This window comes from Carettochelys insculpta, chromosome 3 (genome assembly GCF_033958435.1).
Source record: "Carettochelys insculpta isolate YL-2023 chromosome 3, ASM3395843v1, whole genome shotgun sequence".
Lineage (NCBI taxonomy): Eukaryota > Metazoa > Chordata > Testudines > Carettochelyidae > Carettochelys > Carettochelys insculpta.
Window position 1 is genome coordinate 21,729,007 of NC_134139.1, and position 13,894 is coordinate 21,742,900.

Genomic DNA, 13,894 nt, shown 5'->3' on the forward strand with positions numbered 1-13,894 from the left:
CTGGGGGAATCACACGTCACCCAGAAATGCTCCTTCTGTGCAAAGCTCATGGCCAGAGCCAGAAAGGATAGAGAAATGCGGCTGAAAATGCTGATGTTTGATAAGGCCCTCCAGCCAGACGTGCCGGAGAGGCCTCAACCGGAGGGACCCACAGGGCTCCATAAAAGGAAGGCGGTGTCCCTCGCCCCCTCGGTGCAGAAACGGAGGAAGCTCTCTCCAGCCCGATCCCTGCCGGCGGTCACAGCGAGTGGGACGTGCGTAGCTCACAGCCCCCAGCTGCAGTCACAAGTGAGTGGCAGCGCAGCAGCGCACGTGGCAGAGGCTGAGCCTCCGATTACTAAACAGCCGGCCCGCGCATTCAGAGCAGCGGCCAGGCAAGTGCCGGAACTGGCGGCACTGCCGCAAGCGGCACAAACCCCCGTGCCACCAACGGTGCAGCACCAACAGGCACGTAGCCTGCAGGCACCGGAGGAGACCACCCGCCCGGCATTGCAGATGAGCGTGGCGCCGACAGCGGGGCTGAGATCCCCGGCACGGGGAGGGGTGGAGCGAACCCCGCAGGGGAGGGGAAAGGCAGCAGCGAAAACCCGGCACCGCAGCCCTTCTCTGGACAGGGCTGCAGGGCTGCTCTCAACAAGTCCTCCCCTTATGCTGCGAACACCAACCAGGAGACATGGGTCTCCCCCAGCCTACCCAGAGCCTCCTTCCCTGTTCCTCCAACCAGCCTCACCATGGCTTGGGCCACCCTCGCCCTTTGTGGGATTTGACCCTCTGGAGTACTATCACAAACCAGTTTCACCATTGTCTCAATCATCCAGACGATCTCGCTCCCCCAGACATTGGGGGTATGCACCTCGAGAGTGGTCCAGGTCTCCATCCCAGGAACCATGCCCGTGCTGCCACGGTCGTCCTTATCACGCCGGGCATAGACACCACAGGCATACACCCAGGGGCAGATCCGCCTCGACCACCCAGTAGCCCCGCGGGCACTCACGGACGGGAACGGAAACACAGCTGTCTCGAGGAGCTGATTTTGGAACCCCGAGATTTTCCTTTGCAAGCCTCCAGTGAGAGGGTGTCCCACCGACAGCAGGACCCTGAGAGTTCAAGGGAGGTCTACCCTAGTGGTTCCTCCTTGTCCTCCCCCGATGAGGCTACGCCCCCGGGGATGTTGACCCCCCGGACGACCTCACACAGTTTCAGGAGCTGTTTAAAAGGGTGGCTTTCACGCAAGGCATCCAAACAGCAGAGGTGCAGGAGAAGCACCACAAGCTCCTCAAAAACCTGAGGCCTCCGGCCTCATCCAAAATCGCTATCCCGCTCGACGAAGCAATCATGGAGTCTGTTACTACCATATGGCAGACCCCGGCTTCCGCTCCACCTATAAACAAGAGGGCGGGTAAGAAATACTTCGTCCCGGCGAAGGGCATGGAGTTTCTGTTCAGTCACCCACAACCAAATTCTCTGGTGGTAGAATCGTCTCAGCAGAGATCGAAGAGTTCCCAGTACAAAGCGGGGGGAACAGACAGAGATGCCAAGAAGCTAGAGCTATTCGGCAGAAAGGTATACTCCTCCTCCACCCTGCTGCTGAGAGTGGCAAATTATGCAGCGCATCTAGCGAACCACAATTTCGACAATTACTCCAGGCTTACTTCTCTCATGGATTCGCTTCCAGAAGATAAGAAGCCGGTGCTGAAGGCCATCGTGCAAGAGGGCTATGCAGCTTCAAGGACGGGAGTCCAGATCGCCCTGGACGTAGCGGACACGGCGGCACGCTCAACGGCTACGGCAGTGGTCACGCGCAGGGAATCCTGGCTCCAGACATCGGGTATCCTGAGGGATCTGCAGGCAAATATTGTCGATCTCCCTTTCGACACGCAGAAGTTGTTTGCAGAGTCAACTGATTCGGTCCTTCATTCCAGTAAAGACTCAAGAGCCACACAGAGAACACTGGGTATTTATACCCCTCCATACAGAAGGAAAAGGTATTACCCTCAACAACAGCGATACCCGTACCAACCTTAGCGTGCTCAGTACCAACGGGGCTACGACCAAGGGCAGCATCAACAGCAACAACGGTATAGAATTCCCAGGCGACGTTCCCAACAAGGCCGTGCATCCTCGGGGCAGGCCCAAAGGCAATAAGTTTGACGGACAGGTCGAGGGCTGCACTATTACTACCATCGCGCAATGCCACCCACAATTAATGTTCCATCATCGCCTCCGACGGTTCCACTCACAATGGCAAAAGATCACCACAGACAAGTGGGTAGTAGAGATCATAGCCACGGGTTACGTGATCCCCTTTCAGTCGCTCCCACCGCCAAGACCTCCGCCCAGGCCCCATCTCAGGGATGCCTCCCACGAGGCGAAACGCAAGCACGAGGTGGACCACCTGATGCTTATAGGGGCGGTCGAAAGAGTGCCGGAGTGACTTCAAGGGAAAGGGTTTTATTCACAATACTTCCTCACAGAGAAGAAAACAGGAGGCTGGAGGCCCATCTTAGGTTTTCGAGGCCTCAACCGGCACTTGCGCAAACAACCGCTTTCGGATGATCACAGTCGCCTCTATACTCACGGCACTGGACGATGGAGATTGGTTTGCAGCCCTCGACTTACAAGATGCGTATTTTCATAGAACGATCTACCCGGCTCACAGACGTTTTCTCCGGTTTATGGTCGGCAGAGAATATTTCCAATACAAGGTTCTGCCGTTCGGCCTCTCCTCGGCCCCCAGAGTCTTTACCAAGACCCTAGCAGTGGTGTCAGCCTACCTGCACAGACAGCGGGTATTTATATGCCCATATCTGGACGACTGCCTACTGAAAGGGGTCTCAAAAGCGGAGGTACTACGCATGATACGTGTAACAGCAAACACGTTTTCTTCTCTGGGCCTGGTCATCAACCTTGCGAAGTCAAAGATCAACCCCACACAGGACATAGAGTTCATAGGGGCACGCATAAATTCTATCACAGCAAGGGTTTATCTACCCGACGCTCACTTTCGCGCCATCGGTTCCCTGGTACAAGTCATTACATACAGCCCCACGGTGCCGGTTTTAAAGTGCTTGCAGCTGCTCGGCCACATGGCAGCGGCAACGTTCGTGGTACAGAACGCCAGATTGCATATGTGCAACCTGCAACATTGGTTGGCGAGTGTTTACAAGCCGGCATCCTACACCGTCCGCAGGGTGGTGTCGCCCACGACAGAGGTGCGCAGATCCCTGCAATGGTGGGTAAACCCCAAGAACATGTTAACGGGTACCCTTTCACCAACCACAAATCTCTATTTTTCTCACCACCGACGCCTCCCACATAGGGTGGGGAGCACATATTGGCGAAAAGGTGACGCAAGGACTGTGGTCCCCTACGGAACAGTCACTGCATATAAATATTCTGGAGCTCAGAGCGGTGTTCAACGCCTGCAAACACTTTGAAGACCACATACAAGGCAAGGTAATCGGGATCAATACAGACAATATCTCCACCATGTTTTATGTAAACTGACAAGGCAGAGCTCGATCCCGTGCCTTAGGTGCGGAAGCAGTCCGGCTGTGGAACTGGTGCATCACCAACAATATAACGTTGAAAGCCTCGTACTTACCAGGCGCTCACAACGTGAAGGCAGACCAGCTGAGCAGGCGCTTCGCGTTCACACGAGTGGCAGATCCGCTCCGATCTGCTACGACCGATTTTTCAGGCATGGGGGTTTCCCTAGATAGACCTGTTTGCCGCTCAGCACAACAAGAAGTGCCCCCAATACTGCTCCAGGGCAGGACTGGGGCGGCGGGGGTCCTTGGGGGACGCGTTCGCGATTTCGTGGAAGGGCCCCCTGCTTTACGCGTTTCCCCCCATGGTGCTCATCCACAAGGTCCTGCAGAAAGCCAGGAGGGAGAGAGCCCGCATGATCCTAGTGGTCCCCACATGGGATCGACAGGAGTGGTTCCCATTGCTTCTCCGCATGTCGGATCGTCCACCGCTTCCCCTTCTGGTAGCGCCGGACCTGCTCACGCAGGCCCAGGGGTCCATAGTGCATCCTCACCCCTGAGGCCTGCGCCTACAAGCATGGTTAATCCATGGCTCAGCTCCCTAGAAAGTACATGTATGGAAGGAGTACAACAAGTCCTGGAAAGTAGCCGAAGGATCTCCTCCAGGAAGACCTACAAACAGAAATGGACTCTTCACTGCATGGTGTTCCACCAAGTAGTTAGATCCCTTTGAAGTGCCTATACCTGTCATACTAGAATAGTTACTGGACCTCAAGAGAGGTGGGCTCTCCCTCTCCTCGTTGAAGGTCCATCTCGCCGCTATATCGGCTTTTCGGCTTGAAGACGAAGGGCCCACTATGTTTGCCCATCCTATGGTTACCATGTTCCTGAAGGGGCTGATAAACCTGTTCCCCCCTCGGAAACCGCTTCTGCCATCGAGGAGCTTGGACCTGGTGCTCAGCGCGCTAACGGGACCACCCTTTGAACCCTTAGCCACAGTTTCCCTCCGTCTCCTTACGATAAAGACAACCTTCCTTCTTGCAATCACGTCAGCTCGCAGGGTCAGTGAGCTCGCAGCAGTTATGGCAACGCCACCCTGCACGGTATTCTCAAAGGAGGCGGTAACCTTACGGCTGCACCCAGCCTTTGTTCCGAAAGTTTCTTCAGAGTTCCATCTTAACGAACCTATAGTTTTACCCTCGTTTTTCCCGAAGCCTCATAGCTCCAACAAGGAGGCACACCTGCACCTCCTGGACGTGAGGTGGGCATTGGCCTTCTACATAGACAGAACTAAGTCCTTCCGGAAAACGGACAGGCTCTTAGTCTCTCTCGCTCCCAAATGAAAAGGAGAGGGTCTCTCTTCACAGAGAATCTCGAAGCACATTGTGTCCTGCATAAAGATGTGCTACGAACTTTGAAAGACTCCTTTACTGGCCCCGCCTAGGGCTCAGTCCGCCCGGGCGGTGGCGGCATCAACAGCCTTTTTCAAGGGCATCGCGCTAAAAGACATTTGCAGAGCAGCGACCTGGTCATTCTGTGACACCTTCGCCAAGCATTATGCCCTACACCAGGTATTCCAAGAGGATACCCGCCTCTCGACAGAGGTCCTTTCGGGGGCAAGCTGCACATAACCCGATTACCCACCTCCTTTCTTGGGTTACTGCTGGGTAGTCACCTATTGTGGAGCACCCACGGGGACACTCGAGGAAGAAAGAGAAATTACTCACTGTAATAACGATGGTTCTTCGAGATGTGTCCCCATGGGTGCTCCACCACGCGCCCATCCTCCCCGCTTCGGATCTCTGTTTGGTGTTTTTCAGGAGCATCTGAGGCGGTTGGTCAAGGAACTGGCGGGGACCGGATCGCGCATGTGGCCGGGAGTACGTAGGGGAGCGGCGCGCGCCGACGCATGTGCGGTCCGGCAGAAATTGCTGGAACGATCCGATCTGCGGCGACGGGGCGAGCCCAACGCCTATCATGGAGCACCCACGGGGACACATCTCGAAGAACCATCATTACTACGGTGAATAACTTCTCTATCCTCAGCAAAGACGCTACGCTTACAACCACAGCATGCTCAATATCAATGGGGCTACGGCCAAGGGCGCTATCAATAGTGGCAACAGTACAGAATTCCTAGGCGACATTCTCAACAAAGTCATACGCCCTTGGGTCACGCCCAAAGGCAACAAGCTTGATGGGTATGTCGGGGGCTGCAGTATGAATACCCTCGCTTAATGCCACTCTCATCTCATGTTCCATCATCGCCTCAGACCGTTCCACTCCCAGTGGCAAAAGATCACCACAGACATATGGGTACTGGAGATCGTAGCCACGGGTTACGCGATCCCCTCCCAGTCGCTTCCACTGACGAAGCCTCCCACCAGGCCTCACCTCAGGGACGCTGCCACGAGGCGAGGCTCAAGCAGAAGGTGACTCACCTTCTGTTCATAAGGGCGGTGGAAAGAGTGCTGGAATAATTCCAGGGGAAGGTTTTTATTCACTCTACTTCCTACCAGGGAAGAAAACAGGAGGCTGGAGGCCCATCTTAGATCTTCGGGGCCTCAACCATTACTTGCACAAGCAACGGTTTCGGATGATCACAGTTGACTTGATACTCATGGCACTGGATGATGGAGACTGGGTTGCAGTCCTTGACTTACAAGATGCTTACTTTCATATAACAATCAACCCAGCACACAGACGCTTCCTCCGCTTCACGGTCAGCCAGGAGCGCTTCCCGTACAGGGTTCTTCCGTTCGGCCTCTCCTCGGCCCCCAGAGTCTTTACCAAAACCCTGGCAGTGGTGTCAGCCTACCTGCACAGACAGGGGGTGTTTATTTTTCCCATATCTGGGCGACTGCCTGCTAAAAGGGACCTCGAAGGCAGAGGTCTGACGCATGATACGCGTCACAGCGGACACGTTTCTTCGCTGGGCCTAATCATCAACCTCGCAAAGTCAAAGTCCGAACCCACACAATATATAGAGTTCATAGGGGCATGCATAAACTCTATCACAGCAAGGGTGTACCTACCCGACGCCCGCTTCCGCTCAGTCAGTTTGCTGGTGCAAGTCATTGCATACAGCCCTATGGTGCCGGTCTTTAACGTGCCTACAGCTGCTGGGCCAAATGGCGGCAGCGACATATGTGGTACAGAATGCCAGGTCGCACATGTCAAGCCCGTAGCATTGGGTGGCGAGCGTTTAGAAACCGGCATCCCACACCATCCACAGGGTGGTGTCGCCCACAACAGAGCTGCGCAGATCCCTGGCGTGGTGGGAAAACCCCGAGAATATGCTAGTGGGGGTGCCTTTTCACTAACCACAAATTTCTATTTTTCTTACTGCCGACGCCTCCCACGTGGGATGGGGAGCGCACATCGGCGACAAGGTAACGCAAGGGCTATGGTCCCCTGTGGAACAGACACTGCACATAAACATGCTGGAGCTCAGAGCAGCGTTCAACGCCTGCAAACATTTTCGAGATTACCTACATGGTAAAGTAGTCGGGATTCAGTTTGGACAATACCTCCACTATGTTTCTACATCAATTGACAAGGGGGAGCACGATCCCGTGCCCTATGTGCGGAAGCACTCCGATTGTGGAATCGGTGCATCGCGAACAACATAACGTTGAAAGCCTTGTACGTGCCGGGCGCTCACAGCGTGAATGCAGATCAGCTGAGCAGGCGCTTCTCAATCACTCACGAATGGCAGATCCGCTCCGATCTGCTACAGCGCATTTTTCGTACGTGGGGGTTTTCCCCAGATCGATCTGTTTGCCACCCAGTACAATAAAAAAAAAAAGAAAAGTGTCCCCAGTACTGTTCCAGGGCAGGAGTGGGGCAGGTGTCCCTGAGGGACGCATTCATGTTTTCATGGAAGGGCTCCCTACTTTACGTGTTTGCTCTGCAGCGCTTATCCGCAAGGTCTTGTACAAAGCCAGAAGGGAGAGAGCTCGCATGATACTCATAGTCCCGCTTGGGATCGTCAGCAATGGTTTCCCTTGTTTCTGCGCATGTCGGACCGCCCACCGCTCCCTCTACCGGTGGCGCCGGACTTACTCACGCGGGCTCAAGGGTCCATAGTGCAAGGGTCTGCACCTACGAGCATGGCTAATCCATGGCTCAGCTGCTTAAAGAGCACATGTAGAGAGGGAGCAGAACAAGTCCTGGAATGTAGCCGAAGGACCTCCACCAGGAGGACTTACAAGCAGAAATGGACTAGATTCACAGCCTGGTGTTCCGCCAAGCAGTTAGCTCCCCTTGACGTTCCTATACCTGTAATACTAGAATACTTATTGGACCTCAAGAGAGGCGGGCTTTCTCTATCCTCGCTAAAGGTCCACCTCGCCACTATATCAGCCTTTCGGCACACAGAGGAAGGGCCCACGGTATTCGCCCATCCTATCGTTACCAGGTTCTTGAAGGGGCTGGTAAACCTGCACCCCCCCTCGGAAACTGCTTCCACCATCGTGGAATTTGGACTTGGTGCTCAGCACTCTATCGGGTCCACCTTTTGAACCATTATCCACAGTTCCCCTACGTCTCCTTACAATAAAAACAACCTTCCTCCTTGCAACTACGTCAGCCTGTAGGGTGAGTGAGCTCGCGGCAGTGATGGCAACGCCGCACTGCACAGTATTCTCAAAGGAGGCGGTAACCTTAAGGCTGCGCCCAGCCTTTGTTCCAAAAGTCTCTTCGGAGTCCAATCTTAACGAGCCAATAGTTTTACCCTCTTTTTACCCGAAGCCTCACAGCTCCAGCAAGGAGGCACGCCTTCATCTCTTAGATGTGAGGAGGGCATTGGCCTTCTTCACAGACAGAACTAAGTCCTTCCGGAAAACGGACAGGCTTCTAGTCTCTGTTGCTCCTGGGTCAAAGGGAGAAGGTCTCTCTTCAGGGAGAATCTCAAAGCACATTGTGTCCTGTATGAAAATGTGCTTCGAACTTCGAAAGACTCCTTTGCTGGCCCCGCCCAGGGCTCACTCCACCAGGGCAATGGCGGTGTCAACAGCCTTCTTGAAGGGTATTGTGTTAACAGACATCTCTAGAGCGGCGACCTGGTCATCCTATGACACCTTCGCCAAGCATTATGCCCTGCCTCGGGTATTCCAAGAGGATACCCGTCTGTCGACAGCAGTCCTCTCGGGGGCAAGCTGCACATAAACCGATTACCCACCTCCTTACTTGGGTTACTGCTGGGTAGTCACCTATTGTGGAGCACCCACGGGGACCACTCGAAGAAGAAAGAGAAGTTACTCACCTGTAGTAACAATGGTTCTTCGAGATGTGTCCCCGTGGGTGCTCTACCACCCGCCCATCCTCCCCACTTCAGATCTCTGTCTAGTGTTTTTCAGGAGCATCCGAGGCGGTTGGTCAAGGAACTGGCGAGGACCGGATCGTGCACGCGGCCGGGGGCACACACGGGGCCGGCGCATGCACGATCCAGGAGAAACTGCTGGAGGATTTCCGATCTGCGGCGCTGGGTGAGCCCGACACCTATTATGGAGCACCCACAGGGATACATCTCGAAGAACCATCGTTACTACAGGTGAGTAACTTCTCTTTACTACAGGTGAGTAACTTCTCTTTACTACAGGTGAGTAACTTCTCTTTTCCTACCACACTTCAGACTGGCCTTCATAATTCCTTTTATACTTTTATCATAAATAAAAGACTGCAATGCAGTTACACAGTAATAAAGTCCAGTGAGGGTAGGTGTATCTTTTTGTCTTCCATATTGCTTAAAACTTATGTTAAAAAGAAAGGGATTTTGCCTCTGTTCTTCATGGCTACATCTACACTACAGGCATCTGTCTACAGAAGTTACTGTCGGAAGAGATGTTCCTACAAAACTTCTGTCGACAGATTGCATCTACGCATAATTGGATTGATCTTTTGCTCCACTTTGTTGACAGAAGGGCTCCCGGAGCAGTTGCACAGCTTTTTTGTCAGTACTTTCTGTTGACAAAACACATTTAGTGTGTAGGTACTCTTGAGTTTTTTCAACAAAACTCTTTGGATGTAGTCATAATGCGTTTTGTTGACAGAAACTGTCAACGCTTCAGAAGACCCTTTTGTCAACAGAGTTGATCAAAACATCGATCTGCTTCTATATATAGACACGATCTGTCAACAGAAGTTGTATTGGAACATCTCTTCTGACTAACTTCTGTAGACAGACGTTTCTAATGTAGATCTAGCCTTTGTGTGTAGATGTTCTGCGACTTTTGTTAACAAAACCCTCTACTGTAGACGTAGCCCATGGGATCATTGGGAAGGGGAAAAAAGGATCTTTAGTTTTTCTCACTGTCCTTCACATGAACATGCCAGAACAGCTCTGGAGCAACATTTTTTTGTGTATAAACGCACTTCCTTCTCTTCGAAAGAAGATAACATTTTTTATGGAAATACTTGTCTGTGTTGTTTTCATGCCATGAAGAGTTACAAATTTCAAAAGGAACACTTAAATTTTTTTGGCTGATGCGTGGACTTAGTGCAAGAAGACCAGGCTCTAATATAAATTGGTTGTCTGTATTATGACTGACTGGTACTCTCAATAATATAACCATTTGCATTCCTGATCACTTGGATGAGCAGATGCTATTACTTCTTGAATATATCAAAATAACGTGTGACCTGGGCGGGGATAGCTGCATTACTTTCTTTTGCTATCTTCTTGCTAACCAAATCAAAAATCCCACTTTCAGTTAGTTTTCTCATATCAAATTTGTAATAAATCTAGCAAATTTTGATTTCTGCCATAATATAATGATACGGCTAACTAAATCTTATGGGGAAATGAAAAGTGTGGTCAGTTGCACAGAATTTTCTGCAATAGATATAAACTGAAATCTATCTATTTTTAATAGTAAAGGGGGAAGGTGGATAAGATAATTAATATATTTTATTGGAAGAGCTCTTTTGGTGAGAGAGACAAGATTTTGAACTTGCAAAGACCTGAGAGAGATTTCTGTGTAAGTCCCATAGATATCCCCAAGAAAATTAGATGAAAAATAAGTGGAGAAAGTGTCTCTGACTGCAGTATATGAAAGAGGAATTTCTTTCTCATGAAATGTGGGCTCTGGTTACTGTGCGCAGTAAAGTTTTATTGAGTTTGGAGGAAAAGCTTTTAACCTTCACATTAATATCTGCTGTGGGGGGGGGGAAAGGGTAATTTCTATTTCAAAATGGACCATCTTCCTCATTCTGTAGGTGGTTTCATAAGTTCTTCAGGTTTGTAGAGATGCATTCATACCACTTCATTGTGGGTAAAGAATCTGGTAAAATTTGGCTTGTTAAAATGTCAAGCAGCTTCCATACAAAACAATTACAGCTGCAGACAATCATCTCTACCAATTTCACACACGCATTATATGGTCATCTTGATTGAATGCAACATTAGCAATTCACATTTTTTCTCTTTGAGCCAACCTCAATTCTAAGGACCTTCTCAACAGATAATGTTAGTTCTAGCAGCAGTCAGACAATCAGTCTAAAAATCTTCTTATGCTTTTACCCGGTACTTGATGGAACCTTTGTAGATTCTCACACATGTGGGAGAACAGAGAGATTTAGTTGGGAGAATTCTCTTATGTCAGAAAGTATCACAACACTGAAATATCTAACGAGAAAGAGAAAACAAACAACAATTATTTCTTTTTTTACATCTGAGCCTCCTGGGGACTCTGCTGTCCTGCCCTAAATTCTGTGGGTTGTAGAACATATCTCCCCTCTGAGTATTTTTTTTTTTTAATGCTGGCAGTTGCTGTCTCTTTTTTCACAGTAAATGGGTGAAAGTGGAAGAGGCAAGAATGAGAGTTATCTGAGATGAAAAGAAAAATCATTCTGAAGGAAAATTCCATTTAGGAGCCAGAAAGGGTATGGGTGACAAAGGGTGCCAGTCAGGAGTATCGGGAGCCTACGTAGGCATGTTGACAGCACAGTGGACGTGGCCTTCCAGGACAAAGAACTGGCATAAAAATTGTTGGATTTTAGGGTAGTGAGACATAGGCTGTGTCTACACTTGCCCACAAGTTCAAAGGTGGGCGGGTAATCAGGGCCATGGGAGATTACTAATGAAGTGCTGTGGTGAATATGTAGCACTTCATTAGGCTAATTTTTCCCCTTGGCAGCTTTGAAGTTTGACTACTTGAAGTTGCTGCGTGGGCGAAAATTAGCCTAATTAAAGTGCTCTGTATTCACCTCAGGACTTCATTAATAATCTCTCATGGCCCTGATTATCAGGCCACCTTCGAAGTTGGGGGCAAGTGTAGACACAGCCCTAGCCTTAAACCCATGGACAAGACAAGTACACCTTAGTTCAGCCAAGTTTGTTGTGGTCATGTCCTGTTTAAACCAGCATGGACCACAAAACCAAAGTGGTGATATAAGAGTCTATCATGTTAACCAGATGAAAAGTCTCCTGTCTAGTGAAATTCTGTGTGCTTTGGGACACTAGAATACTACAGTTGGTCTTGGTTATTTGGAAGAAAGCCCACTTGAGGGAATAGATCTAGAAGAAAGACTCATGTGAAAAGAAATCTGTTGACCCCAATGAAAAAGTAATATCTGTTTAACATTCTTTATGCAAAAAGAGGTCTCAGTTCATGACACTCTTACGTAGCCATGAAGTCTAGCGTGCTGTTCATGGGATTGACATCATTGATAGCGAAAATGTTTCGAAAAATGACAAGGACCCAAAGCAGGGTAATTCAAAGAGCCCTAATGTGGTTGAGATGCCTGAGGTCTGCAGACCTGGTGTAAATGGCTGAGACATTTGTTAATTTTATCTGTCCTACATCCATGACCTTCTGTCATGACTGGTTTTTATTCAGACTTAAATTATGTGGGTTCAGAAAGTGTAGAATAAGTTTCTGTCTAGAAAGAGCCTTTTTTAAAATTTTTCTGGAAGCGATGGGTTTCTGAAACCATCAGAAGAAATACACAGACACTAAGGCTATGTCTATACTGGGCAAAGTAAGTCGATTGCAGATACGCAATTTTAGCTATGGCAATTGCATAGCTGGAATCTATGTATCTGCGCTTGGCTTACTTGTCTGTCCTTACTGAAGAAGGTGGATGGGAGAGTTTCTGCTGTTGACCCCCCTTACTCCTTACGTTTCACAAGGAGTGCAGGGCTTGACTGTGATCCCTGAGAGGTCAATTTCGTGCATTCCTACCAGATGCACAAAATCGAACCCTGGAAGATTGACCCTGAGTGTCTTGGTCTTCTGGGCTAGTGTAGACCTCCAGGCAGGACCAGTCCGTGAACGTTAAAACAGTTAGCAGATCAGTCTTTAGTGGCTCAGTAAAAGGTCAAACAGAAAAGGCAGCTATTTTTATGTCCTCCCCCACATTTTGTCTCAGAATGAGGCAATTAGCAGCTCTGGTGGCAGGTCCCAAAATGCCTTTTATGTAAATAGGAAATTTATTACACTTTTGTTCCCAAGGTTGTGTTCACATAACACATCAGTGAAGGTGTTTCACCTTTGAGGTGTGTGGTGTTGTTTTGTTTGATTCTCCTAGGAAACTCCCTGCTTTTACTTGGTTCAAAAGGTGACCTGCTGGAATTCTGCATGCCCTGAGCATTCTGTTTAGCACTCCCAGCCTGTCAGGTTTTCAGTTTCAGTCTTGCCAAGAAAATCAAATACTTTTTGTCTCTTGAAGGCTGCAAAGATCTCTTGTCCTGTTGTTGTTAGTATTTACTCCAACATGGCTAATTCCTAGGAAGAGAAATCTTGAGACAAGAAGTATGCAAAGCAGCTACTTGACATTCCAGATACACTTGTAGGAAACTCCGCTTAATGCATAGACTTCCGCTGTCTTTCAGCTGCCAGGTGCTAAGAACTGTGCTTTAACTGATGAACAGTTTCTCCTTCCCTGAACAAGTGATGATTTCCTCATATGTAATCAGTTTCTGCTGGTGCTTTGGGCAGTGCACAGAAGCACTAATTTTTCTTATCTGTTTGACAGAAAAATGTGTTGCCTACTCACTACAAAACTGTTTTAATATTTGGAAAAAAATTGACAAAGAACACTATTAATTTAGTGATGATTTTGAGTTCAGCCTGAAGGGGAAATATGTGATACGTTTAGATTCCTATATTGTAAGGTTAGTTCATATTTTAGAGTTTGACTGCATCACAGCTAAAATACCTCCAGTAGTGTAATTTTAAACAATGCTTTGATAATTAATGAAATGAATTTAAAGAGAAAGTGAACATGAAAACCTAATATTTTTTGAAAGGTAAAAATTAGTTTGATAGCATCCAAACAAGTTTTGTGATTTTTACAGTCATATTTTACAATTTAAATACGTTTTCTCTCTTGGTGTGTGAAAGTCGTAAAAAAATTAAGGAAATTGATTTAACAGGGGAAAACAGCAAAATGGAATTTTTACA

At 49.1% G+C, this 13,894-nt stretch overlaps 1 protein-coding gene across 4 annotated transcripts in view; it reads left to right on the forward strand.

The window, feature by feature from the left end:
- Window positions 1-13,894, forward strand: part of USP34 (ubiquitin specific peptidase 34) — a 344,835-nt gene that overhangs the window by 60,947 nt on the left and 269,994 nt on the right. The gene's annotated exons all lie outside the window — the stretch shown is intronic.